This window comes from Piliocolobus tephrosceles, chromosome 12 (assembly GCF_002776525.5).
Source record: "Piliocolobus tephrosceles isolate RC106 chromosome 12, ASM277652v3, whole genome shotgun sequence".
Lineage (NCBI taxonomy): Eukaryota > Metazoa > Chordata > Mammalia > Primates > Cercopithecidae > Piliocolobus > Piliocolobus tephrosceles.
The window spans coordinates 50,719,942-50,746,871 of record NC_045445.1 but is presented as its reverse complement, the minus strand read 5'-3'; the positions used below and the strand labels follow the sequence as shown (position 1 = coordinate 50,746,871).

General features: G+C 41.9%; 1 long non-coding RNA gene across 1 annotated transcript; it reads left to right on the top strand.

The window, feature by feature from the left end:
• LOC111535995 lies at nucleotides 1-26,930 on the top strand. Its single transcript, XR_002729620.1, has 3 exons — nucleotides 1-322; nucleotides 4,025-4,164; nucleotides 26,563-26,930. It is a non-coding gene; the product is annotated as an uncharacterized LOC111535995 (long non-coding RNA).

Sequence of the window (26,930 nt, the reverse complement as noted above, 5' to 3'; positions counted from 1 at the left end):
GTCATTGCGGCGACCGTGGAGACTTTTAAAATAGAGGCCAACATGACCGGGCAAGAAGAGCAGGGTCCTTCCTTCAGGTGTTTGGGACTCAACTGAGGGTGTAGGTGCCCCGCGGTGGGGGCTGAACCTTCCTGGGCTGTGGAGAGACGAAAGGAGCCCAGATCCAAGTTCCTTCGTTCCCGCTTTGGCACAAGTTGCCCGGGCGGTCTCATGAGAGAGAGAGAGAGCTGGGACCCTCCTGGCCCCAGTGAGTGTGGTGTCTTGCTCCGGGTGTCCTGGGGCAACTTTCTATATAAAGGCGGGACGTAGGAGGATGAGACAGGTAAGGACTCTCAGAGCCCAGCGTCCCCTTCTGTAAAATGAGAATGAGAATGCTTACCCACAGGATTGCTGCAACCTGCAGTGATAACACAGGTGCAAGATGATAGATAGCCCTGTGGTTGTTATGGGACGATGGGTGCTTTATGGATTCAGTCTATTTCTTATTCTTTTATTTTTTGAAAACAACACAAATTTATTATTTTACAGTTTTGGAGTTCAAAAGTCCAAAGTGGGTCTCACTGGGCTAAAATCAAGGTGTCAGCAGGGCTATGTTCCTTCTGGAAGTTCTAGTGTAGAATGATTTTCGTTTTTTTCCAGCTTCTAGAAGCTGCTTGCATTCCTTGGCTCATGCCCTCACATTACTCTAACCTCCATATTGTAGTCACATCTACTTCTCCGATTTTATTGCCTCCCTGTTTCCCTCATAAAGACACTTGTAATTATATCAGGCCCACCCAGATGATCCAGAATAACCTCACCATTTTAATATCATTAACTTAATCACACCTGTAAAGTTCATTTTACCATGTAATGTAACATATTCACTTGTTCCAGAGACTAGGACATGGATTTCTTTGGGGTAGAGGAGTGTTATTCAGCCTACAGCACAGTTGTATATTAGATACTGTGATGGATAGCCTCAATTTGTCTCTTCAAAGCTACACTCCACCCCTCACCACCCTACTCTGTGCTCCACAGGTCTGATCCTTATAGACTACACCAACTCAGATCCCTTCTCCTTAGGCTTCCAGTTGGGTTTGGCCAATGGGAGGTACTAGCAAGTGAGTGAGGGAAAGATGGGGTATGTGTCCCCACTGCCAGATTCCTTGGTGTTGGGCTGCAGGTTGGTAGTAGTTGTGTTCCTCTACCAAGGGCTCAGGCCATTTTCCCATTCTTTTTTAAAGTTGTTATTAGGTGATAAATGGAAAGGAGAAGAAAAGGCCCTGGTGAGAAACTCATTGTACCTTCTGGTTATTATGATCACTACCCAATTGTATCAGTGTCATTGGTCACTAACTCAGTGCCCAGCATGGTTGCAGGCACAGAGTCACTTCAATAAAGCATAGTGATTGCTGGAGCCTGTCTCTCCCCAGGAAGCACCTCATGGGGGCAACTAAGCTTATATCAGGTGTCTGAAGGAGGTGGCTTCTGATGATCTGGGTCATGATGGCTGCTGAAGCTTTTACTTCAGACTTGAAGGACAGCAGTCCTCAGGAGATCTCTAGCACTTCCATCCTTGGTGGGATATGATTCCTGGCTCAAGTGAGTTCATAGATCTGAACAGAAGTGTGTTATAGAATAGTACCTGTGTAGTTCACAAAGTAGTCTAAAAGTAGAGCAGGCACTTTGATCTCATCATTGGAAAAGAGGCTCAACGGGTGGACTTCATTGCGTGCATCAGCAGCTACATGCTTTGTGGTATCCCTTGAGGCCCATCTGGCGATACCTTTCTTAAAGCAATGAATTGTTCAGTTGGGGAAGGAACTTGATATTTAACATGCATTTGCAATAAATTTACACATAGTTTTCTGACTGTATAAATAATAATTCATTATTCCCATGTATCTCAGATGGAAGTTGAAATATGCAGTTGGTTAGAAGATCTTCATAGCAATTTGAGATTGTAATATGCATGCTTTCATGGTTAGCGTGTTTTCATCCATTCTGCAATGTAATTTTTTAAGAGGCCAGGAATTTACTAAGTGTTAGTTAAATGTCAGGTACAAGAATTTAGTATTTTTGAAAATAACGATTACTTGATAGTTTGCCCAATTATAATGATACCTAGTCACATCTCCTAAAATAACCAGATAAGCCTGAGTATTATTATTAGTATTTCCCAGGAAATAACATTTTCAGTTCTATAGTACCTGGGCTCCCTACCCCTCCTACTGCGCTGTCTCCAGGCAAACACATTTCTGTCACTATAGATTTGGTTTTATGTACTAGAAATGTATTTAAGTGGAATCATAGGTTGGCCGGGCGTGGTGGCTCAAGCCTGTAATCCCAGCACTTTGGGAGGCCGAGACGGGCGGATCACGAGGTCAGGAGATCGAGACCATCCTGGCGAACACGGTGAAACCCCGTCTCTACTAAAAAAAAAAAAAAATACAAAAAACTAGCCAGGCGAGGTGGCGGGCGCCTGTAGTCCCAGCTACTCGGGAGGCTGAGGCAGGAGAATGGTGTAAACCCGGAAGGCAGAGCTTGCAGTGAGCTGAGATCCGACCACTGCACTCCAGCCTGGGTGACAGAGCGAGACCCCGTCTCCAAAAAAAAAAAAAAAAAAAAAAAAAGGTGGAATCATAGAGAGGGTTTTTCTAAGAGGAATCTGACTTTTTTCATTCACCCTATTTAATTTTAGATTTATCCATTTCTTTGCATATAGCAGTAGTTTATTCTTTGTTATTGCTTAATAGCATTCCAGTATATTTGTTTTATCCATCCACCTGTTGATGGATATTTGGGTTGTTTCTAATTTGGGACACTTATAAATAAAGCTGATAGGAACATATGTGAATAAGTCTTTTCATAGACATATGCGTTATTTCTTTAGGGTATATATTTAGGAATGCAATTGCTGGATATATGGTAGATATAAGATTAACATTGTAAGAAACTGCCAAGCTGTTTCCAAAGTGGTTGTATCACTGCTGTCACCAGCAGTGTATGAAAGTTTTATCCTCCCCAACCTTGCCAGTGCTTGGTATGGTCAGTCTCTTTAATTTTGGCCATTCTTACAAGAATATAGTAGTATTTCATTGCAGTTTTCATTTATATTTCCCTAATGATTAATGTTGTTGAGTATCTTTTCGTGTGTTTACTTGACATTTGTATATGTATATATCTTCTTTAATGGAATGTATATTCAAATATTTTGCCCATTTGTTTACTTAAGTGTCTGTTTTCCTCTGACTTTTGTGATATTTTCTATATTCTGGTACAAGTCCTTCATCAGATATATGATTTTAAACACTTTCTCCTAGTCAGGGACTTGTATTTCATTTTCTTACCCATATATTTGGAAAAGCAAAAGTTTTTGACTTTGAGGAAGTCCAGTTTATTGATTTGTTCACTTACGGATTGTGGTTTTCATGTCATATATTAATGTAATAGCATGACTACAGAGAGAATACTTGGAATTGTAATAGCAAGCAGGGATAAGCCCACATTTCCACTAGGTGTCAACTTCACTGTCATTCTGTGTGTGGGAAAGGGTTGTGGGATGGAGCTGAGGAAGACGAAAAGCATCATTGCACAGCTTGCAAGTAACTGAATGGGAATAGGAAAGATATCATCTGGCCGGGCGCGGTGGCTCAAGCCTGTAATCCCAGCACTTTGGGAGGCTGAGACGGGCGGATCACGAGGTCAGGAGATCGAGACCATCCTGGCTAACATGGTGAAACCCCGTCTCTACTAAAAAAATACAAAAAACTAGCCGGGCGAGGTGGTGGGCGCCTGTAGTCTCAGCTACTCGGGAGGCTGAGGCAGGAGAATGGCGTAAACCCGGGAGGCGGAGCTTGCAGTGAGCTGAGATCGGGCCACTGCACTCCAGTCCAGGCGACAGAGCAAGACTCCGCCTCAAAAAAAAAAAAAAAAAAAAAAAAGATATCATCACCCCATCCCCTATTTTCGTGTGCTTTTTCATCCTCTTACCTTCCTCCTCATTCCATGTGCTTTCTTGTCCTCTTACTCTCCCATCTAGTTAATGTGAGACAAGGATGTTGACTGTGCAGCACAGAACCAGTAGTTTGTAGAGAAGAACCAGGTGTGGTGTTGAATCTGCTAGACAGGCTACTGAAGCAAAAGTCAAGAGATCCAGATCCCATCATGGGGACACTTTAGGTAAGTCACTACCCTTCCTTCAGATTAGTCTATACAACAGGATAAAAATACCCAATTCTCCTGACCATCAGGAATACTCTGGAGTTTAAGTATGATCTCATGTGGGAAAGCAGTCTTCCCTCCCCCTAAGAAAAGTAGTGTACATTCGAGTAATTACATTAATAGGGATACTCCAGATGTCCCAGAACTCTGCATGGTAGGCATTAAATTAATGGTGCTCAAGTGTGAACTATTTTTTTTTTGAGATGGAGTCTCGCTCTGTCACCCAGGCTGGAAGTGCAGTGGCTTGATCTAGGCTCACTGCAATCTCTGCCGCCTGGTTCAAGTGATTCTCCTGCCTCAGTATCCTGAGTGGCTGGGATTACAGGTGCCCACCACCACGCCCAGCTAATTTTTGAATTTTTTGTAGAGACAAAGTTTCACCATGTTGGCCAGGCTGGTATTGAACTCCTGATCTCAAGTGATCTGCCCACCTTGGCCTCCCAAAGTGCTGGGATTACAGGCGTGAGCCACTGCACCTGTCAAAATATGAACTGTTGAGGTCAGGATTTTTCCAAGTGTGGTCTATGGATCACTTCATCAAATTCATCAGGAGGTGCTCATTAAAATAGCAGATACTTGGACCTACCCTAGATCTGCTGAATCAAAACCAGGGAGGTGGGATGGGAGGTGTTTCCATTTAAAGTAATATCTTCAGTTGGTCTGATACTCATCTTAGTTCATTCTGAGCTACTATAACAAAATATCATAACTTGGTAGCTGATAAACAACAGAAATTTATTTCTCACAGTTCTGGAGGCTGAGAAATCCAAAATTAAGGCACTGGCAGCTTTAGTGTTTTGGTGAGGGCCCACTTCCTTCATAGATGGATGACCTCTTACTATAACCTCCCTTGGTGGAAAGGGCTAGCTAGCTCTCTGGAGTCTCTTTGATAACAGCACTAATCTCAGTTAGTGACAGAGGACAGAGCCCTAATGACCTAAAAACCTCTCATAGCCTCACCTTCTAATACCATCACCTTGGTATTAGGTTTTAACATGAATTTGAGGCGGGGGGGTCACAGATATTCAGACTATAACATCATCCATGTTTGAAAAGCTCTGCTATGGATGTACAAGACCTTCTTACAGTTTTGAATCATTTAATATCTAATTTCATTGATAGTTGCTCCTGCTACTCAGCTTAAATGTCTGTCTTCTTTGGTCTTTTAAATAGGCAACAATTCCTTCAATTAAGTAATATTATTTAAGTGATTATATGTGAAGTACTAAAGTAGGCACTGAGGAAACAGCACAGAGAATAAGATAGGAAGGGTCCCTGGATCTGTCATTCTAGTTTGGGAAAAGTGGCAGTAAGCAGGTAAACAATAAGCCATGTGATTTCATATGAGGATACATGTTTTGAAGAAAATAAACAGGTGGAGTAGAAAATGACTGAGACAGGGATTATTATAGATGGGGTTGTCAGTGAGACTCCTTCTCAGGAAGTGACACTTGAGCTGAGTCCTGAATGATAAGAAGAAGCCAGGCATGGAGAGGCCGTTTTGTCAGTGTCCCTGTGCTGTGTGTGGGCACCATTGATCGGGGAGCAGAGGACAAGCTGGAGTGACTGGAGCCTGGCACATAAGTGCAGACAGGTGGAAGATGAGATCGAAAGGGTAGACAGGAACCACATGGTTTCAGTCCTATAAGGAGTTTGAGTTTTATTCTGAGTGTGGAGGGTTAGAGTATGGGAGTGATGTGATCTGATTCTTGATGTGGAAGCTGACTCTGGCTGCTGTGTGGAGAATGGTCTGGAGAGAGACAAGATGGGGAGTAGGGATAACCATTAGGAAAATATTGCAGAAGTCCAGGAGAGGGATGTGTGTGGATGAGGCCAGGGCTGCAGCTATGTGCAAAGGGAGGGATGGACCTGGACAGGGTGTGTTTGCAGGTCAGGCAGGTAGGACCTGCAGTGGCTGTGTGCCTGTGGTGTGTAGATAATGGAGAGTTAGGGAGAACCCCTGGGCTTTTTGTTTGGCCATGCAGAGAAATGGTGGTGCTGTTTTCTGAGATCAGACCTTCCAAGTGCTTTGAATGTTCTCAAGTTATTTAGTTAGTTTTACTACAACTAATATTAGTTATAATAAAAATTAGTGATTTAAAAAATATGTTGGTTGATGAATATGATTCAGCTGTAAGACTATTAAGCTTTTTTCCCCAGCATCTCTGTAGTAGAATTTTTTAAATGATGTGATTACTCACCATTTATCTTTTTAAAAACTCAAACACAAGTTAATAAATATACTTTTAAATGTTTTGCCTTCTACATTATGTACTGTATAATGCCAGTTTTATGGATGTAACAAATGAGTGACTATAAGGTGAAGTAAAAGTATTTAAAGTCACTCAGTCTTTACGTGGCAGAACTAGGGCTTGTCTCTATTCTGTCTCCAGAGCCCACACTCCTGACCAATACACCTAGGAAGAAGAAAAAGCATTTGTGAGGTATGGTGATTACCCAAGGTCACCATCTAGAGTTAATGGTTTAGATCTGTCACTGTGTCCCAAGTATGTGTCCTGTCTTACTCCCAGCTCCCTGATCATTAGACTTGGCATTAGCCTTGTTACTACGTGTAGTAAATCACTTTTCAAGGGCTTAGGATGGATGTTTTCCTGAGGTTAACCTGCAGGTAACATAAGAGTACACTCCGTACCTTCAAATGAAAATAAATGGTGTGTTGATTTTCTTATCCAGCCCCAAACTATACTGAAAGAATAGAGGAAAATTTCTTAAGTCATACAAAATGTGCTTTTTTTCTGTCTGGCTCCTTCAGCATCTTACCATGAATTTTACATTTATTGTTGTCTATAGTTGTAGATCATTCATTCTCGTTAATGTGTAGTATTATGTTGTGTGGATATTTTGCAATAAATGTATCTATTATGGGGATATGCCTATTTTTCAGTGTTTGTCTTATTGTGAATAATAGTGCTATGAATGTCTTCTACATATCTTTTTTTAACTGTTATTTTAGGTTCAGGGGCACATGTACAGTTTTGTTATATAAGTAAACTTGTGTCACAGGGGATTGTTGTACAGATTATTTCGTGACTCACGTAATAAGCCTAGTACCCATTAGTTATTTTTTCTAATCATCTCCCTCCTCCCACCCTCCACCCTCAGGTAGGCCTCAATGTCTGTTGTACCCCTCTTTGTGCCCATGTGTTCTCACCATTTAGCTCCTACTTATAAGTGAGAATACGTGGATTTGGTTTTCTGTTCCTGCATAGTATGCTAAGGATAGTGGCCTCCAGCTCCATCCATGTTGCTTCAAAGGACATGATTTCATTCTTTTTTCTGGCTGCATACTATTCTATGGTGTATATGTACCACATTTTCCTTATCCAGTCTACCATCGATGGGCATTTCTGTTGATTCCATGTCTTGGCTATTGTGAATACTGCTGCAATTAGCATGTGTCTTTATGACAGAACAATTTATATTCCTTTGGGTGTATACCCAGTAATGGAATTGCTGCGTTGAATGGCAGTTCTGTTTTCCGCTCTTTGAGGAATCATCACACTGCTTTCCACAATGGTTGAATGAATTTACCCACCCATCAATGGTGTATAAGCATTCTCTTTTCTCTGCAACCTTGCTAGCATCTGTTATTTTGTGATTTTTAATAATAGCCATCTGACTGTATGAGATGGTATCTCATTGTGGTTTTGATTTGCATTTCTCTAATTATCAGTAATGTTGAGCTTTTATTCGTATGCTTATTGCCACATGTATGTCTTCTTTTGAAAACTCTTCATTTCCTTTGCCCACTTTTTAATGGAGTTGTTTGTTTTTTTCTTGTAAATTTGTTTAAGTTCCTTATAGATGCTGCATATTAGACTTATGTCAGATGCACAGTTGGCAGATATTTTCTCCCATTCTGTAGGTTGTCTGTTTACTCTGTTGATAGTTTCTTTTGCTGTGCAGAAGCTCTTTAGTTTAATTAGATTCCATCTGTCAACTTTTGCTTTTATTGCAGTTGTTTTGATGTCTCTGTCATGAAATGTTTGCCCTTTCCTATGTCTAGATGGTATTGCCTAGGTTGCCTTCTAGGGTTTCTATAGTGTTGGGTTTTACATTTAAGTCTTTAATCCATCTTGAGTTTATTTTTGTATATAGTGTAAGGAAGGGGTCCAGTTTCAATCTTCCGCATAAGGGCATCCCAGCACCACTTATTGAATAAGGAGTCCCTTTGCTTGTTTTTGTCAAGTTTCTCAAAGATCATATGGTTGTAGGTGTGCAACCTTATTTCTGAGCTCTCTATTCTGTTCCATTAGTCTATATGTCTGTTTTTGTACTACTAATGTGCTGTTTTGGTTACTGTAGCCCTGTAGTATAGTTTGAAGTTGGGGAGTGTGGCCGGGCGCGGTGGCTCAAGCCTGTAATCCCAGCACTTTGGGAGGCCGAGACGGGCGGATCACGAGGTCAGGAGATCGAGACCATCCTGGTCTACACGGTGAAACCCCGTCTCTACTAAAAATACAAAAACTAGCCGGGCGAGGTGGCGGGCGCCTGTAGTCCCAGCTACTCCGGAGGCTGAGGCAGGAGAATGGCCTAAACCCGGGAGGCGGAGCTTGCAGTGAGCTGAGATCCGGCCACTGCACTCCAGCCCGGGCGACAGAGCAAGACTCCGTCTCAAAAACAAAAAAAAAAAAAAAAAAAAAAAAAAAAAAAAAAAAAAGAAGTTGGGGAGTGTGATGCCTCCTGCTGTATTCTTTTTGCTTAGGATTTCCTTGGCTATTTGGGCTCTTTCGGGTTTCATATGAATTTTAAAGTAGTTTTTTCTAGTTCTGTGAAGAATGTCATTGGTAGTTTGATAAGAATAGCATTGAACTTGTCCATTGCTTTGGGCAATATGGCCATTTTCATGATATTAATTTTTCTTGTCCATGAGCATGGAATGTTTTTCCATTTGTTTGTCATCTCTGGTTTCTTTGAGCAATGTTTTGTAATTCTCATTGTAGAGATTTTTTTTTTTAACCTCCCTGGTTAGCCATATTCCTAGGTATTTTATTCTTTTTGTGGCAATTGTGAATGGGATTGTGTCATCATTTGTCTCTCGGCTTGGTTGTTGTTGGTGTATAGGAATGCTAGTGACTTTTTTTTTTGGACGGAGTCTCGCTGTCACCCAGCCTGGAGTGCAGTGGCATGATCTTGGCTCACTGCAACCTCCACCTCCTGGGTTCAAGTGATTCTTCTGCTTCAGCCTCCCAAGTAGCTGGGATCACAGGCACACGCCACCACGCCTGGCTAATTTTTGTATTTTTAGTAGAGATGGGGTTTTACCGTGTTGGCCAGGCTGGTCTCGAACTCCTGATCTCAAGTCATCCGCCTGCCTCGGCCTCCCAAAGTGCTGGGATTATAGGCGTGAGCCACTGCGCCCAGCCTGCGATTTTTATACGTTGATTTTGGGTATTGCGACTTTGCCGACGTTTTTTATCAGCTTAAGGAGCTTTTGGGCCAAGACTATGGGGTTTTCTAGATATAGGATCATGTCATCTGCAAGCACTTTGTAGCATGGTGGCAGTGGAATCCGTCCTTGTTCACATATGCCAGTAGCAGCTGCAGCTGCATTGTGGTAGGGTGCACACTGCTTGGCTGCAACAGGGTGCTAGTGGATTCCAGGGTGTCAGCCTTCATGCATGCATTTGCAGCAGCAACTGGCATTGACAGCACGGCTCAGGGGGATGGGGCCCCAGCCAGTAACTGTGCGCACCTTCACGCTGGTGGTGTTGTTTGCACTCTCTGTACAAGTTCCCGTGGGCGGCCGTGGCCACTCAGGTCAGGTGTGGGTCTGCTTTTCTCCATGCCTAGTTTTATGCTAACAGCAGTTTTGGTGCTGACAGAGAGGAGGCTGGCGGGCTCCGTGCCTGCCAGTGCTCCGACAACAATGGCGGTGTGGCAGAAGGAGGGAGGCAGGGGGAGGGGCAGGGCATACTCAGCCAGCAGCAGTGGCATTGCAGAGTGCACATGCACACATGTACTGGTGAGGGAGGGAAGGCTGCATCTGCTGGTGCACACACACAACAGCAAAGCAATGTAGAGGATGGCTGTGGGCGAGTGTGCAGGCAAAGCTGCATGGGGGAGGCTGCAGTTGGGGGAGGGTGCAGGTGGGCTGGAGCGAGTCCACTGGGGCTGCTCTCCTCTGCTGGAGTACTCTGCCAGTCAGGAGCAGTCTGCTAGCGCAGAGGCTATGATATGGGCCTGCAGGAGATACCCGGGGGCTGCACTGCAAGCAGGCATGACCAGGCTGGGGCCCCAGGAGAGGCCAATAGACTGAGGGGGTGTTCAGGTCAGACCAGCTGTGTCTTATGGGCATGATTGCCCTGCAGCCTTCAGGTCCGACAGTTCCCCTAAGGCTAAAGTCTTCTATAGAAGTGAGTCAAGCCTAGGGAGATGGGCAACAATGACCATGCTCCACTACAGATGCTCCTGTACCAAACTCTCTGGGCTCCACTCCAGCTGGAGTTCTGCCCCTGCCAGTTCTCTAAGTATCTCTCACTGCCAATTCAGCGGTCCATGGTGGTCAAGGGGTGTTCTTCTGCAGGGATTCCAGAGGCCCGTGGCGAGAGTGGGTTGCTCCTTGCCTGTTCAACCCCTTCCCCAGGAGTTACTGGGGACCAGAAATGACCTGGTGTATGGTAGCCCTGAGCAGTGTTTCCAGCTTCCTCCCGCTTCCACCCAGTATCTGTATCTCCCTTCTGTCTGCTCTCAATGCCTTCCCTCAAGATCTGCTAGGAGTGTGCTAGTCTTCCTGATGCCCTGTCCCTTTGTGGGAGACATTCCTCCTGGCTGTATCTAGTCGGCCATCTTGCGCCCTCTTTTATTTCTCTGCGTATCTTTGAATGGACATTTATTTTCATTTTTCATGTGCATGTACCTATCCTCAGCCTAAGAATAGAATTTCTGAGTCATAGGGTATGTGTATGTTCAGCTCAGTATATACAGCTAAGCAATTTTCAAAGTGGTTATTCTAATTTATATTCGTATCAGCAGTGTCATAGTTCCACTGCTCTACGTCCTCACTGACACTTGCTATACCTTGGTAGCTTTTGTCATTGTGATGGATGTGTGATAGTATATAGTATCTCATTTTTCTGTTTTAATTTCTGTTTGATTTAATTTTCTCTCAAGTTTTAAGTTTCTTTTGATATAGACAAGATGCTTTCTCTCTCTTTTTTTAACTTTCCAATTTTTTTGCTTAAGGTGCTGGAGTTTACATTCTCAGTTTTGCTGATTGTATCCCTATTGTGTTGTTCATGTTACTCAGTCTCCTCTTCTTTCCTTTAAATTGGTAATTAGAGTTAAAGGCTTGACCTATTCAGATTTTTTGACAAGAGTGTCTTACATGTGGCATTATGTACGGTCATGTGTCACTTAACCACAGAGATACATTCTGAGAAATGCATCATTAAGAGATTTTGTCATTGTGTGAACATCACAGAATGCACTTACACAAACCTAGATGGTGTAGCCTACTACCTACCTAGGCTATACAGCCTATTGCTCCTAGGCTAAAAATTCATACAGCATGTTACTGTACTGAATAATCTAGGGAACTGTAGCACAAAGGTCAGTATTTGTGTATCTAAGCATATCTAAACATAGAAAAAATACAGTAAAAATATGATATAAAAGATTAAAAATGTACATATCTATACACGTGTATTGGTCACTTGCAAGACTTGAAGTTGCTCTAGGTGAGTCTGTGAGTGAGTGGTGAGTGAATGTGAAGGCTTAGGACATTACTGTACACTACTGTAGATTTTACAAACACTGTACAATTAGGCTACATTATATTTATAAATTTTTTTTTCTTCAATAATAAATTAACCTCAGCTTACCGTAACGTTTTAACTTTATAAACTTTTAACATTTTTAAACTTTTTTACTTTTGTAATAACACAACTAAAAGCACACATTGTACAGCTGTGCAAAAATATTTTCCTTCTTTATATCCTTATTCTGTTACCTTTCTTTTACTTATTTATTTATATTTACTTTTTAAACTTTTCTGTTAAAAACTAAGACACAAACACACACACACACATTAGTCTAGGCCTATATAGGGTCAGGATCATCACTATCACTGTCTTCCACCATCATATCTTGTCCCACTGGAAGGTCTTAAGGGACAATAACACACATAAAGCTGTCATCTCCAATGATAACAATACCTTCTTCTGGAATACCTTTTGAAGGACCTGCATGAAGCTTTTTTATAGTTAACTTTTTTTAATAGGTAGAAGGAGTACATTCTAAAATAACAATAAAAAGTATAGTAAATACATAAACCAGTAATAGTCATTTATTATCATTAATAAGTATTATGTACGGTACATAATTGCATGTGCTATACTTTTATACAACTGGCAGTGCAGTAGGTTTGCTTACACCAGCATCAATATATTCTTCACAAACATGTTTGTGAAGAATATGTTGAGATATGACAGGACAGCTACGTGAGTAGGTGATAGGAAGTTTTTGGCTCCATTATATCTTATGGGACTACTGTTACATATGTGTTCTGGAGTTGACCAAAACATTGTTATACAGCACATGACTGTCCTTTTTATAGCCTTACACGTATCTTAGTCACTTCAGGCTGCTGTAACAAGTTACCATACACTGATGGGTTAAACAGTGTTTTAGTCCGTACTCACATTGCTATAAAAAACTACCTGAGACTAGATAATTTATAAAGAAAAGAGGTTTAATTGACTCACAGTCCTGCTGGCTATACAGGAGGGGCATGGCTGGGAAACTCAGGAAACTTACAATCATGGCAGAAGGAGAAGGGGAAGCAGGCACATCTTACATGGTCAAAGAAGGAGGAAGAGCGTGAAGGGGGAAGTGCCACATACTTTTATTCAACCAGATCTTGTGAGAACTCATTCCCTATCATGTGAACAACAAGGGGGAAGTATGCCCCCATGATCCAATCACCTCCCACCAGGCCCCTCTTCCAATATTGGGGATTACAATTCAACATGATATTTGGGTAGGGACACAAATCCAAGCCATATCAAACAACAAGTATGTATTTCTCATGGGTCTGGAGGCTGCCAAGTCTGAGATCAGGGTACCAGCATGGTTGGATTCAGGATACGGGTCCTCTGCCTAGTCCTCACATGGCCTTTCCTTGGTGTGTGCATGTGGAAAGGAAACAAGCTCTCATGTCTTTTATTACAAGGGCACTAATCTCATCATGAGAGCTGTGTCCTCATGACCTAATTTCTTTCAAAGGCCCCATCTCCAAATACCATCACATTGGAGATTAGGCTTTTAACATATGAACTGGGGTGGTGGCGGGGGTGGGGGGACACAAACATTTAGGTAATAGCACAGCAGGAGCCTCATCATGTCTGTTTATCTCCTCTGCTGTGAAGTTCAGGTTGATCACTGGGCTCAGATTTTGTCATTATAACACTTTCCATGTGTTTTTCTCCTCAGGGTTTTTTCCACTTTCTGAAGATTGTTGTCTAGAGCTGTATTTCATTAGAAGTTGCAAAATAGTGATGTTGTAATTTTACAGTTTCTTCTGCATTTATTAGCTGGGTGTTTCCTATAACATAACTTGCCCCATGCCATCAACTGTGAGGATTCACTGAGGTATGGAACACACAACAAGTGAAGGATGAATGTTTAATTCTTTTGCAGTATTTTCACTTTTCAGAACAAATAGTTGTTTCCACATGAGCTTCCAAAGATGAGTAGTGAGTTGGTATTGCTCGTGTTTTGTTTTTCTTTTAAAGTGTCCTTGTGACTCAGAGATGTTCCTGTATTTAATATGTTTTAAACCATTGCAGTCACTAATCTCTTTGATGTTCAAATTGTTTCATTTTTGTCCAGTGAGAGCCTCCTCAGCTTGGTTTCTGAATCTTTTTGACATGCTTTCTGGTATGATAATTTGGTCCAGGCTTATCTGGTACAATCCTGACCCCAGATCTGGAATCAGCTGTCTCTCTAAGACAGCCTGGTTTCTTTTCATGGTAAGTATTTTTAGAGCACTCAGTCTGTATACTAATCAACTGGTCGTAGTTTTTGCTTTTTTAGTGTACATAGCCTGTAATTATGCATTACATTTTGAAGATGATACACATCTTGGCTTCCATCCTGAATTGCTCCTCTATGTCCTTATAGATAATCACTTTTATCAGTTTTTGTTTTAATCTTCCAGTTTTTAAAAATATAAGCAAATGCGATGTGTGTCATGCGCATCGGTGTGAAGAGACCACCAAACAGGCTTTGTGGGAGCAATAAAACTTTTTAATCACCTGGGTGCAGGCGGGCTGAGTCTGAAAAGAGAGTCAGCGAAGGGAAATAAGGGTGGGGCCGTTTTATAGGATTTGGGTAGGTAAAGGAAAATTACAGTCAAAGGGGGGTTGTTCTCTGGCGGGCAGGACTGGGGATCATGAGGTGCTCAGTGGGGGAGCTTTTTGAGCCAAGATGAGCCAGGAAAAGGACTTTCACAAGGTAATGTCATCACTTAAGGCAAGGACCGGCCATTTTCACTTCTTTTGTGGTGGAAAGTCATCAGTTAAGGGGGGGCAGGGCATTTTCACTCTTTTGTGATTCTTCAGTTACTTCAGGCCATCTGGGTGTATATATATGCAAGTCACAGGGGATGCAATGGCTTGGCTTGGGCTCAGAGGTTGGACATTGTGGGTATTTATTTCCTCCCCAACACAAGTAGAAGGTGGCGTATTCTACACTACTACTATCCAATGGAAATTTCTGCATTGATGAAAATTGTCTGTATCTGCACTGTCCACCACAGTAGCCACTAGTTTACCTGAGGCTGTTGAGCACCTGAAACATGGTGAGTGTGAGTGAGGTATTGAGTTTATAATTTTATTTGAATTTATTTATTACCATTAAATGGCTACATGTAGCTAGTGACCACCATATTGAACAACAACAGCTCTCTCCATTGTTTTGCACTGCATTTTTCGTTTATAATATGTCCTGGAGGTCAATCCATAGCAATGTAGAGGGGATCTTTATTGCCTTTTATACATGCGTGGTACTCTAGGAAGTATCTTAGATTATTTAATCAGCCTTCTATTGGTGGACATCTGTCTTATATCTAATCTGCTGTTATGAATTGTTCTGCCAGGAATGGCCTTGTGTTTATGCCTGTTTATCTATTTGCATTATATCTTTGGAAAAGATTCTTAGGAAAGAGATTGCTGGTTCCAAGAATTAATGCCTATGTCATTCTATTAAATAGCATCAAATTCCTTCCACAGGGAATGTACCATTTGAAATTACTTCTAGCAATGCATGACAATGCCTGTTTCCTCACAATCTCTCTAAGAGGAACTCTGCAGGGAAGTAAACATCATGTGAGAAATCTGTGAAAACCATCTTACTAAATCAGGAGAGTCTGATGTTCAGACTGGGGTCCTAATCCTGTGCTTGTCTTTGAGAACTTGGTCTTTACTCCTATCTCCTGTGACTCTGGGTCCAGTCCCTCAGTGAAGGAGAGGAGTTCTTACATGAAGCAGAAACTCCATGTTACCTCAGATGGACACCTCAAATGACTAAATGGAAAAAAATCACTCCCTTAGGGATCAGGCAGACTCAAAACAAGTTCAGAAACATACCACTCTGACACAGTGAAGAGAAACGGAGAAAGTAAAACTTCTACTTTCTACTTGTGAGAAGAACTAAGACTGCAAGCACACAAGTGTTGCCTTGCCCTTTCCTCTGTATGAGTGAGGTAGGTCAGGAGCAAGTAGTAGTAGCCCTTTAGCCCTAGGCAAGCAGGCAGAAGCACGGGTTACAAGGTGCCTCAGTTTTCCAAGGTAGCAGTCTCTTTCCACTCAACCATATCATTTTCTATTTAGATGCTGGGTGTATTAGGCCATACTTGTGTTGCTATAAAGACATATTTGAGGCTGGGTAACTTATTTTTATTTTGTTTTATTTATTTATTTATTTAGAGATGGAGTCTCGCTCTGTCACCCAGGCTGGGGTGCAGTGGCACGATCTCAGCTCACTGCAAGCTCCGCCTCCCGGGTTCACGCCATTCTCCTGTCTCAACCTCCGGAGTAGCTGGGACTACAGGCGCCCGCCACCACGTCCAGCTAATTTTTTGTATTTTTAGTGGAGACGGGCTTTCACCGTGTTAGCCAGGATGGTCTCCATCTCCTGACCTTGTGATCCACCCGCCTCAGCTTCCCAAAGTGCTGGTATTACAGGTGTGAGCCACCACGCCTGGCCAAGGCTGGGTAATTTATAAAGAAAAGGTGCTCACAGTTCTGCAGGCTGTACAAGCATGGCACCAACATCTGCTTGGCTTCTGGTGAGGGCCTCAGGAAGCTTACAGTCATGGTGAAAGGCAGAGCAGGAGGAGGCATGTCACACAGCAGTAGTGGGAGCAAGAAAGAGATGAGGGAGGTGCCACACACTTTTAAACAAACGAATCTCATGAACTCACTCACTATTGCAAGGACAGCACCAAGACATTCATGAGGGATTTGCCTTCATGAGTGAAGTACGTCAGGAGCAGGTAGTAGCCCTTTAGCAATATGCAAGCAGGCAGAGGCATGGGTTACAAAGTGCCTCAGTTTCCCAAGGTAGCAGTCTCTTTCCACTCAACCATATCACTTTCTGTTTAGATGCTTGGTGTATTAGGCATCTCTACTCCTGTAGCTTTGTAGGTTGTAGCCCTGTGGCTGATCTCATGGATTGGACTTGACTGCCTGTGACTTCTCCAGGCTCAGGTTGTGAACTGTCTATGGCTCTACCGTTCTGGGGTCTGCAGGGGAGTGGCCCCCTTTTCACAGCTCCACTAGGCAGTGCCTCACTGGGGACTCTGTGTTGAGCCTCCAACTCCATATTTCTCCTCCAAACTGCCCTAGTAGAATTTCTATACTGGGGGCCCTGCCCCTGTGGCAGGCTTCTGCCTAGGCACTCAGGCTTTCTGATACATTTTCTGAAATCTAGGGGGAAGCTTCCAAGCCTCCTTAACTCTTGTATTCCATGTGCCCACAGACTTAACACCATGTGGAAGCTGCCAAGGCTTATGGTGACTTGCACTCTCCAAAATGGCTTGTTACTTGTTATTGGTCATTTCAGGTTTTGGATTTCTTCATGGTTCAATCTTGGTAGGTTGTATGTGTTTAGATATTTATCTATTCTTCTAGATTTTCCAATTTATTAGCATATAGTTGCTCATAGTAGCCTCTGATGATCCTTTGAATTTTTGCACTATCATTTGTAAGGTCTCATTTTTCGTTTCTGATTTTATTTATTTGGATCTTCTCTCTTTTTTCTTAATCTGGCTCAAGGTTTGTCAATTTTGTTTATCTTTTTAAAAAAACAACTTTTTGTTCATTGACATTTTGTATTGTTTTCTTCATTTCAATTTCATTTGTTTCTGATGTGATCTTTATTCTTCTTTTCTTTTCTTTTTTCTTTTCTTTTCTTTCATTTTTCTTGAGACAGGGTGTCTCTCTGTCACCCAGGCTGGAGTGCAGTGTCACGATCTCAGCTCACTCCAACCTCCGTCTCCTAGACTCAAGTGATCCTCCTGCCTCAGTTTCCTGACTAGCTGGGACTACAAGCATGTGCCGCCACGCCCAGCTAATTTTGTATTTTTTTGTAGGGACAGGGTTTCGCCATGTTGCCCAGGTTGGTCTCAAACTCCTGAGCTCAGGTGATCTGCCTACCTCAGCCTCCCACAGTTCTGAGATTACAGGTGTGAGCCACCATACCTGGCTTGTTATTTGTTTTTTCTACTAATTTTAGGTTTGGTTTGCTCTTGACTTTCTTGTTCTTTAAGATGCATCGTTAGGTTGTTTATTTGATGTTTTTCTTCTTTTTTGATATAGGCACGTATTAACTGTAAGCTTTCCTCTTAGTACTGCTTTTGCTGTATTCTACATGTTTTGACATTCTGTGTTTCCATTATCATCTGCTTCAAGAAATTTTTCAATTTCCTTCTTAATTTCTTTTTTGACACACTGTTCATTTGGGAACATATTGTTTAATTTCTATGTATTTGTAGTTTCCAAATTTCCTCTTGCCATTGATTTCTAGTTTTATTCCATTGTGATCAGAGAATATACTTGACATCATTTAAATTTTTTTGAATGTTTTAAGACTTGTTTTGTGGCCTAATGTATCGTCTTTGCTTGAGAATGATTCATGTGCTAAGGAGAAGACTGTAAATTCTAGAGTCATTGGATGAAGTGTTCTGTAAATATCAATTAGGTCAATTTAGTCTGTAGTGCAGATTAAGTCCAGTGTTTCTTTGTTGATTTTCTGTTTGGGTGATCTGTTCAATGCTGAAAGAGGAAAGTTGAAGTCTCCAGCTATTATTGTATTGGGGTCTATCTCTTCCTTTAGCTCTAGTAATATTTGCTTTATATATCTAGGTACTTCAGTGTTGGGTGCATATATATTTACGGTTGTTATATCCTCTTGCTGAATTGAATTATATGTAATTATATAATGACCATCTTTGTCTCTTTTTGTAATTTTCATCTTGAAATCTATTTTGTTGGATGTAAGTATTGCTATTCTTGCTCTTTTTTGGTTTCCATTGGCATAGAATATCTTTTTCGACCCCTTTATTTTCAGCCTGTGTGTGCCTTTATAGGGGAAGTGTATTTCTTGCAGACAACAATCCTTGGGTCTTGTTTTTAAATCTGTTCAGCCATTCTACGTCTGTGACTGAAGAGTTTAGTCCATTTACATTCAATGTTATTATTGGTAAGTAAGGACTTACTTCTGCCATTTTGTTATTTGTTTTCTGGTTATTTTGTGGTCTTTTCTTCCTTCTTTCCTTCCTTCCTGTCTTCCTTCTAGTGAAGATGATTTTCCTTGCTGTTATGTTTTAATTTCTTGCCTTTTATTTTTTGTGTATCCATTGTATGACTTTTGGTTTAAGGTTACCATGCAGCTTTCAAATAAAATCTTGAAACCTATTATTTTATTCTTATGTTTGCAGTATGCGCTTGTTTGTGCCCATCTTTCTTGGGAAGGCTTTCCAGGTATTTGAAGAGCCTTGAATGTTGTGATCTAAGTTTTTGGTCACTGAAGCCATGTCTGCATTGGGAGTCACCCCAAGCCAAGTAATACTGTGGTTCTTGCAGACTCTTAGAGGTACTGCTTTGGTGTTCTTGAGTAAGATCCAGAAGAATTCTTTAGATTACCAGGCAGAGACTCTGTTTCCTTCTCTTACTTTCTCCTATACAAATAGAGTTTCTGTGCTGAGTCCATAGAGCTGGTGGAGAAGTAACACAAGCATTCTGGTGGCCTCCACCGCTGGGACTGTACTGGGTCAGATCTGAAGCCAGCACAGCACTGGGTCTCACCCAACCCATTACCTGGCTACTGCCTATATTCGCTCAATTTCCTAAGGCACTACAATCAGCAGACAGTGAAGCCAGCTAGGCGTATGTCCTTCCCTTTATAGTAGGGAGTTCCCCTGATCCTGAGCAGGTCCAGAAATGCCATCCAGGAGCCAGAGCTTGGAGTCAGAAACCTTAGAAATCTATGTGGTGCTCCATTCTATTGTGGCTGAACTGGCACCCAAGCAACAAGACAAAATTCATCCCACTCTTCACTCCCCTTTCCACAGGCAGAGGACTCTCTCCCCATGGCCACCACCACCACAGACTCACAGGTGATATTGCCAGGCTACTGCCATTGTTCAGTTAAGGCCCAAGGGCTCGTCTGTCAGCTTGTGCTGCCAGACTTGGGACTTACCCTTCAGGTCAGTGAGCTCCCCTTTGGTTCAGGGCAGGTCCAGAAATGCCATCCAAGCCAAGGCCAGGAATCTGGGACCTCAAGAGCCTACCTGGTGCTCAACCCTGCTGTGGCAGAGCTGGTACCTAAGCTGCAAGGCAAAGTCCCCTTTACTTTTCCCTCTGCTTTTCTCAGACAGGAGTCTCTCCTCATAGCCACTACAGCAGGGAAGTGCTGGGTCACACCTGATATCAGCACATCTCAAGAGTCTCACCCAAGGCCTCCAGTGTGTACTAGGCTACTGTTGCTGATTATTCAGGGCCCAAGGACTCTTTAGTCAGCAGGTGATGAATCCTTCCTGGACTGAGTCCATCCATTCAAGGCACAAAGTTCCCTTCTGGCCCAGGGTGTATCTAGAAATGTTCAGGAGCTAGGGCCTGGAATGGATGCCACAGTACTCTGCCCAGCGTCCTTTCCTGCGGCTGAGCTGGTATCTAAGTTTCAAGACAAAGTCCCCTTTTTCTTTTCTTTCCTTTCCTTAAGCAGAAAGGATTCTCTTTCAGAGCTGAGAGCTACACTGCCTGGGGTTGGAGGAGGGGTGGCACAAGCACTCCCTTGGCTGCCCTGGCTGGTGTCCCACTGGGTCACATGTCCCCCAAGTCCTCCAGGTCTAGATTGCCTTTTAAGTTTCTTTAGGACCCCCAAGCACTTTAGCCCACAGTGGCAAGGCTTGCCGAAATTCATGTTCTGACTGATGGGATGGGTAATTCCCTTCTAGCTAGGGCTGGTCTAAATGCTCCCTCCATGAGCATTGGTTGAGTTCTACCCAATGCTGCTTTCTGCTCTGACAGTGTAGCACTGGGTTCCAATGCAAAGTCCCACAATCACTGTGCTCTCCCTCCCCCAAGCACACGGATTCTTGAGGCTTCACAGCTGCTGCCAGGGGGTGGGGAGGGGTGGCATCAGCATTTCAAGACCATCTTTCTTTCCCTCTTCAATACCTCTTTCAGTGATATGATGTTAAAACCAGGTAATATGATCACTTACCTGATTTTTAGTTCTTATGAAGGTGCTTTCTTGTGTAGATAGTTGTCAAATTTGTTGTTCCTGCAGGGAGGTCAATTGGTGGAGGCTTCCATTTAGCCACCTTGCTCTGCCTCCTACCCAGTATCACATTTTAAACACCTTCATCAGATTATAGCTTACAAATCATAACATCACACATTTTAAGGGTATTTAGATTATTTTTATCAAATGTACGGAGTTGTACAACCATCACCATAATTGGGATTTTATATGTTTTCGTCATCCCCAAGAATCCCATTATGCTTGAATGTAGTTAAAATTCCTGCACACACACACCCAGCCCTATGCAATCACAGATATATTTTCTGTCTATGCATATGCCACTTCTGGAGATTTTATATAAATGGAATCAATTAATATTTGGTATTTTGTGTCTGGCATCTTATACTTATTATAATGTGTTCAAGGTTCTTCCATAATGTAGCATGGGTCAGAATTCCATTCCAACTAATAGCTTAAAAATATTCTATTGCCGGGTGCGGTGGCTCAAGCCCGTAATCCCAGCACTTTGGGAGGCCGAGACGGGCGGATCACGAGGTCAGGAGATTGAGACCATCCTGACTAACACAGTGAAACCCCGTCTCTACTAAAAAATACAAAAAACTAGCCGGGCGAGGTGGCGGGGGCCTGTAGTCCCAGCTACTCCGGAGGCTGAGGCAGGAGAATGGTGTAAACCCGGGAGGTGGAGCTTGCAGTGAGCCGAGATTTGGCCACTGCACTCCAGCCTGGGCAACAGAGCAAGACTCCGTCTCAAAACTAAACAAAAAAAAATTCTATTGCATAGATACACCACATTTTGTTTGTTTGTTTGTTTATTTATTTATTTTATTTTTGAGATGGAGTATTGCTCCATCACCTAGGCTGGAGTGCAGTGATATGATCTCGGCTCACTGCAACCTCCGCCTCCCAGGTACAAGTGATTCTCCTGCCTCATTCTCCCGAGTAGCTGGGACCACAGGTGTGTGCTATCACACCCGGCTAATTTTTTTGTGTGTTTTTAGTAGAGACGGGGTTTCACCATGTTGGCCAGGCTGGTCTCGAACTCCTGACCTTGTGATCCACCTGCCTTGGCCTCCCAAAGTGTTGGGATTACAGGTGTGAGCTACCGCACCTGGCCCATTTTGTTTATTTATTCACCTATTGATGAACACTCTGGTTATTTCCACCTTTTGGCTATTATGAATAATGATTCTACATACATTTGTGTATACATTTTTATGTAGAGATTCATCTTGGGTAGGAAAGGAATTACTGGGCCATATGGTAACTCCCTGTTTTCCTATTTGAATAACTGCTAAACTGTTTTCATGACTCTGACAGTGATGAGGGGTATAGACTTTTTTTTTTTTTTTCTCTGATTATACTGAGGTGATACGTTCTGAGAAAAAATGCCAGAATTGAAGTGCTCTTCTTGTCACTTCATATCTGGTAGTACATGATACCCATCTCACCTCACTGGTGATATTAACCTTAATCACTTGATTAAGGCAGTATTTGCCAAGTTTCTCCAGTGTACAGCAACTGTTTTCCATCTGCCTACTTTTATTCTATAGAAGTGAGTTAATAAGTCTGTCCTGCTATCAGGTGATGGGAGGTGGAATATCTACATAGAGGGAGGGTATCTACATGTACTATTTGGAATTATTTGATAAAGACAATTTGTCTCCTCAAGCCTATTTCTTTATTAATTTACACGTTTACTTCTATAAGTATACATATATGTATATTTATTATATAGATTGGGTTATTTACTGAATGGGTTCATTCCAAAAAAATCCGGCATTATGATTTATGTCATGCAGTATAAGTATTTTGACTTAAGAGTCAGGAACCCACAAAAAAGTACCCTATCACTATCATAATATTTCAACACTATCATATCATCTAATTGTAGTATGTTAGACAGGGTTTGTAGATAATACATTTAACCAGACAAATATGACACATTATAATTTCAGATTATTGAATTGCATACTTGGAAATCCCTTCAAAAAGAAATAAAAACAGATAAGATAGAGGTTACTGAAGTGATCATGAAAAATTATTGTTACCATTCAGTAAACCTATTTGCAAAATCCCTTTCAGTGAAGCCAAAGTATGGGATGTAGGGGAAAATATGTGTTTCATTTGAAAGCACAATGTTCTATAGCACTGCCTTCATGTTATCAGAGTCTCCAGAATGGATCAAGCAATTAAAGTGTGGAGAGGGTGGTGCAGTAAATTCAGATGTCAGATCTAACAAAAGATGGTTCATTCCTATTAATATTTCAACCTGATAAAGTCTCTTACAATTGATGATTGTAACACATAATTTAATGCCCTAGACCTCTCTCTACATCTCTAGTTACTGTCCTCTTTATGTATATTCTCTTCCTTGTAACCAAAGTTCTACAAGAATTATCAATTCTCAACTCATATCCCTCTACATCTGCCCCCAACTCAGTTGTCACTCCACTTTAGTGGTACTTTGTTCCCCCACTCCTCTACTGAAATGAATCTTGTCAAAGTCAACAGCCACATCTTTGATGCTTTATAGATCAAGGGTAATTAAATGAACGTTCAAATGGAGACAACATACTTGTTTTCCAAGGCAGAATTCATCTGCTTTTGTACAGACAAGGATTATATTGCAATACTGTCATTATCTAAAAGTTAAAGTTGTAAGATAACTTTCATTCTGGAGAAGTCTAAAACTTACCAAAGGGATGGTGTACAGTTTGTCCTTAATGCCTTTTACCTGTATGAATGTATGTATGTATGGATGGATGGATGGATAGATGGATGGATGGATGGATGGAAGCATGATGTGTGAAATATGTGCTGGTAATTCATGGATTTTCATCTTGGATCAGTAGGAAAGCAAGATTTACTTGGTTATGGTGTGATGTGCAGCTGAGAGTCACACAGTCTGCACAAGGACATATAGGATACCAGTCTCTACTTTTCCACTTAGTAGCAGGATGACCCTCAGCCAGGTTACTTAACCTCCCCATACATTGTTTCTTCAGCTACAAAATAGTGTAGCAATCATATTCCCTACCCTCTAGAAAATACATGAGAACAAAAAGTACCAGCATTCAAGAAAGGTGCGTCCCATGGCTCTCTGATCTGAGGTCAGGAGTCCTGCCTTTCTATGGGACTTCTAACTATTCATGTGGCTTGCAACTTGCCCCTTTTCATCAAAAATAGCTTCTGTATAATTTTTAATTTGCATTTCATTAGTGAATGTGTTTTCAAATATTTCTTGGGCATGTGTATTGCTTTTTACATGAATTACCTGTGTATATCTGTGTTATTTATCTATTCTTACATAACAAATTTCCCCACAATTTCACTGCTTATAACAAACATACATTAATTCACACCATTTATTTGGGTCAGGAATAATGGCATGGATAAGATTCTAGCTCAGGGCCTCTCACAAGGCTGCAATCAAGGTCTAGGTAGGGGCTGCAGGTATCTCAAGGCTCAACTGAGAATTGCTTCTTAGCCAGGGATATAGATTACTTGCCATGTGGGTAGCCCACGACATGGCAGCTGGCTCTCCTTAGTGCAAGAATAAGAATGTATCCAACAAGCAATACACAGCGTCTTAGTCATTTAATGTCAAAAATGACATCCATCTCCTCTTCTCACATATTCTGTCTACTAGTAGCAAGTCACTAACTCCAGCCCAAAGATGGGACAGATTGTACAAGGAAGTGACTATCTGGAGGTGACAGTCACTGGGGGAAGTCTTAGAGGCTGTCTACCAATGTCATCATTAGAGCCTCTCTCCATATTGGTTTCTAAGAATGCTTCATATGAGTATCAGCCCCATATAATTTGCAAGTGTTTGCTATAGCCTATACAGACAAATTTAATTATTTCTTTTATCATATATAGTGTTTTAAAATTTTCAATATTATAATTTAAAATATAGGTTATTATATAAATAAATTAAGGAGTACCCTGAGCACCTTTACATGTGAGTGCTCAGGGAGATTAGAGAACTCAGATTCCTGGTGGCTTCAGGCCTCAACAGGAAAAGCTTTAGTGAAAGTCCAGAATCTATTACTGAACAGGCATTAACAAAGCAGTTTCTCTGATTTATTGAACCTCTCCTAATTTCCTATAACCTGATCTAAAGCATATTTAGTAATAGTTTACTTGAATAAATGATAAGATTAAAGGAGATACAGCTTACGGAACTTCTTGTTTGTATTAGTTTTGTCAACATTGATTTCCTACCTTCATGTTATCTGTTCCAGAGGAAACACATGTTTTCCTGACTGAGTCCCTTTGTGCTTCCCACCTTAAAAGCCAGTTAGTTCATATGGTCCCCATTCCCAGGATTCTTGGCCCCAGGCTGCATATTTCATTTCAACTGTCATCACTAAGAAGGTTTGTTCAGTGAATACCCATGGGAGATTGTAAAATGACCAGTCCCTAAGCCCTCATAGCCTATCATCTACATAAGAGGTCACTGGGTATATGCAGTGCTTCTCAACCTTCTTTAATCATCTTCTTGATAGAGGCCCTTTTGGACATGTTTTTTCTTATATACCCTTTCTGCCCAGAACATGAAATTTTAATACCACAGATGAAGTGTTACCTATTTATATACTATAGTCTTTGTAATACCACAAACCATTGTAAAATCTACCATCCCTCTCCCCTCAAGAACCAATTTTCAACCTTTGAAGAGGCCACCAAACAGGCTTTGTGTGAGCAATAAAGCTTTTTATTTCACCTGGGTGCAGGCGGGCTTAGTCCGAAAAGAGAGTCAGCGAAGGGAGATAGGGGTGGGGCCATTTTATAGGATTTGAGTAGGTAAAGGAAAATTAGAGTCAAAGGGGGTTGTTCTCTGGCGGGTAGGGGCGGGGGTCACGAGGTGCTCAGTGGGGGAACTTTTGAGCCAGGATGAATCAGTAGAAGGAATTTCACAAGGTAATGTCATCAGTTAAGGCAGGAACAGGCCATTTTCACTTCTTCTGTGATTCTTCAGTTACTTCAGGCCATCTGGATGTATACGTGGAGGTCACAGGGGATATGAAGGCTTAGCTTGGGCTCAGAGGCCTGACACAACCCATTAGTGGTAATATCACCCCTCTTAGGAATGCATAAAATACCATCATAAAGACAAAAGCTTGAACCCCATTCCTGCTCCTCACTTCATGTATGATAGTGGAATCTTTTTTCAGTCTTTGTCAGCCTGCCCTTGGTCATCTGTAAAAGGGGACTCACAGTGCCTTCCTTAGGAAACTGTTCTCTGGGGCAAGTTAGAAATTTGTATAGAGTAGATGGCACCTAGTAGGACTTCAACAGGTGGTCGTCCTGGCCCAACTTTCTCCTCCCTCCCAAAGAAGTGATGACAGTTACCTAAACCAAACAATACAACTGACATAGAGACCACCAGGAAATGGGGCAGGAAGTAGAATGTACTCACACTTACATTATGAATGAAGCGTTGGAGCCATTTCTCTGTTGCAGGAGGACGTTGCTGAGGGATATGGGGAGAGGGAAGAATATTGCCAAACCATTTCTTTAATTTTGCATTATTTTCTGTTCCCTTATTTGATCTTCCAGATTGATACCGGAAAAGCCATTTCCTATTGAGCCCAAAATGAAGAGAGTGCAAATAAAGAGAAGGCAGGAATGACAAGCCCTTGACAGACACATTGCCACCTACAGGACCCTGCACCCAGATTTCATCTGCACAATCAGCTTCTTCAAAGAGAGAGAGGCTGTCGAGTTAGTACCCATGAGGGCACAATACTAGAAATGTGTAAAACTGTAAGTTTTTAAGTCCTAGAAAGTCATCATCTATAAAGGAGACTTTTGGGTATGCTTTGGGGAGGTTAAGCAGTAGAATCCCATTTCTGCTCCTTATTAGATGAGTCTGAAAAAATTGATTTTCCATGAGTGAGTTTGATTTTGTCATCTGTAAAATGAGA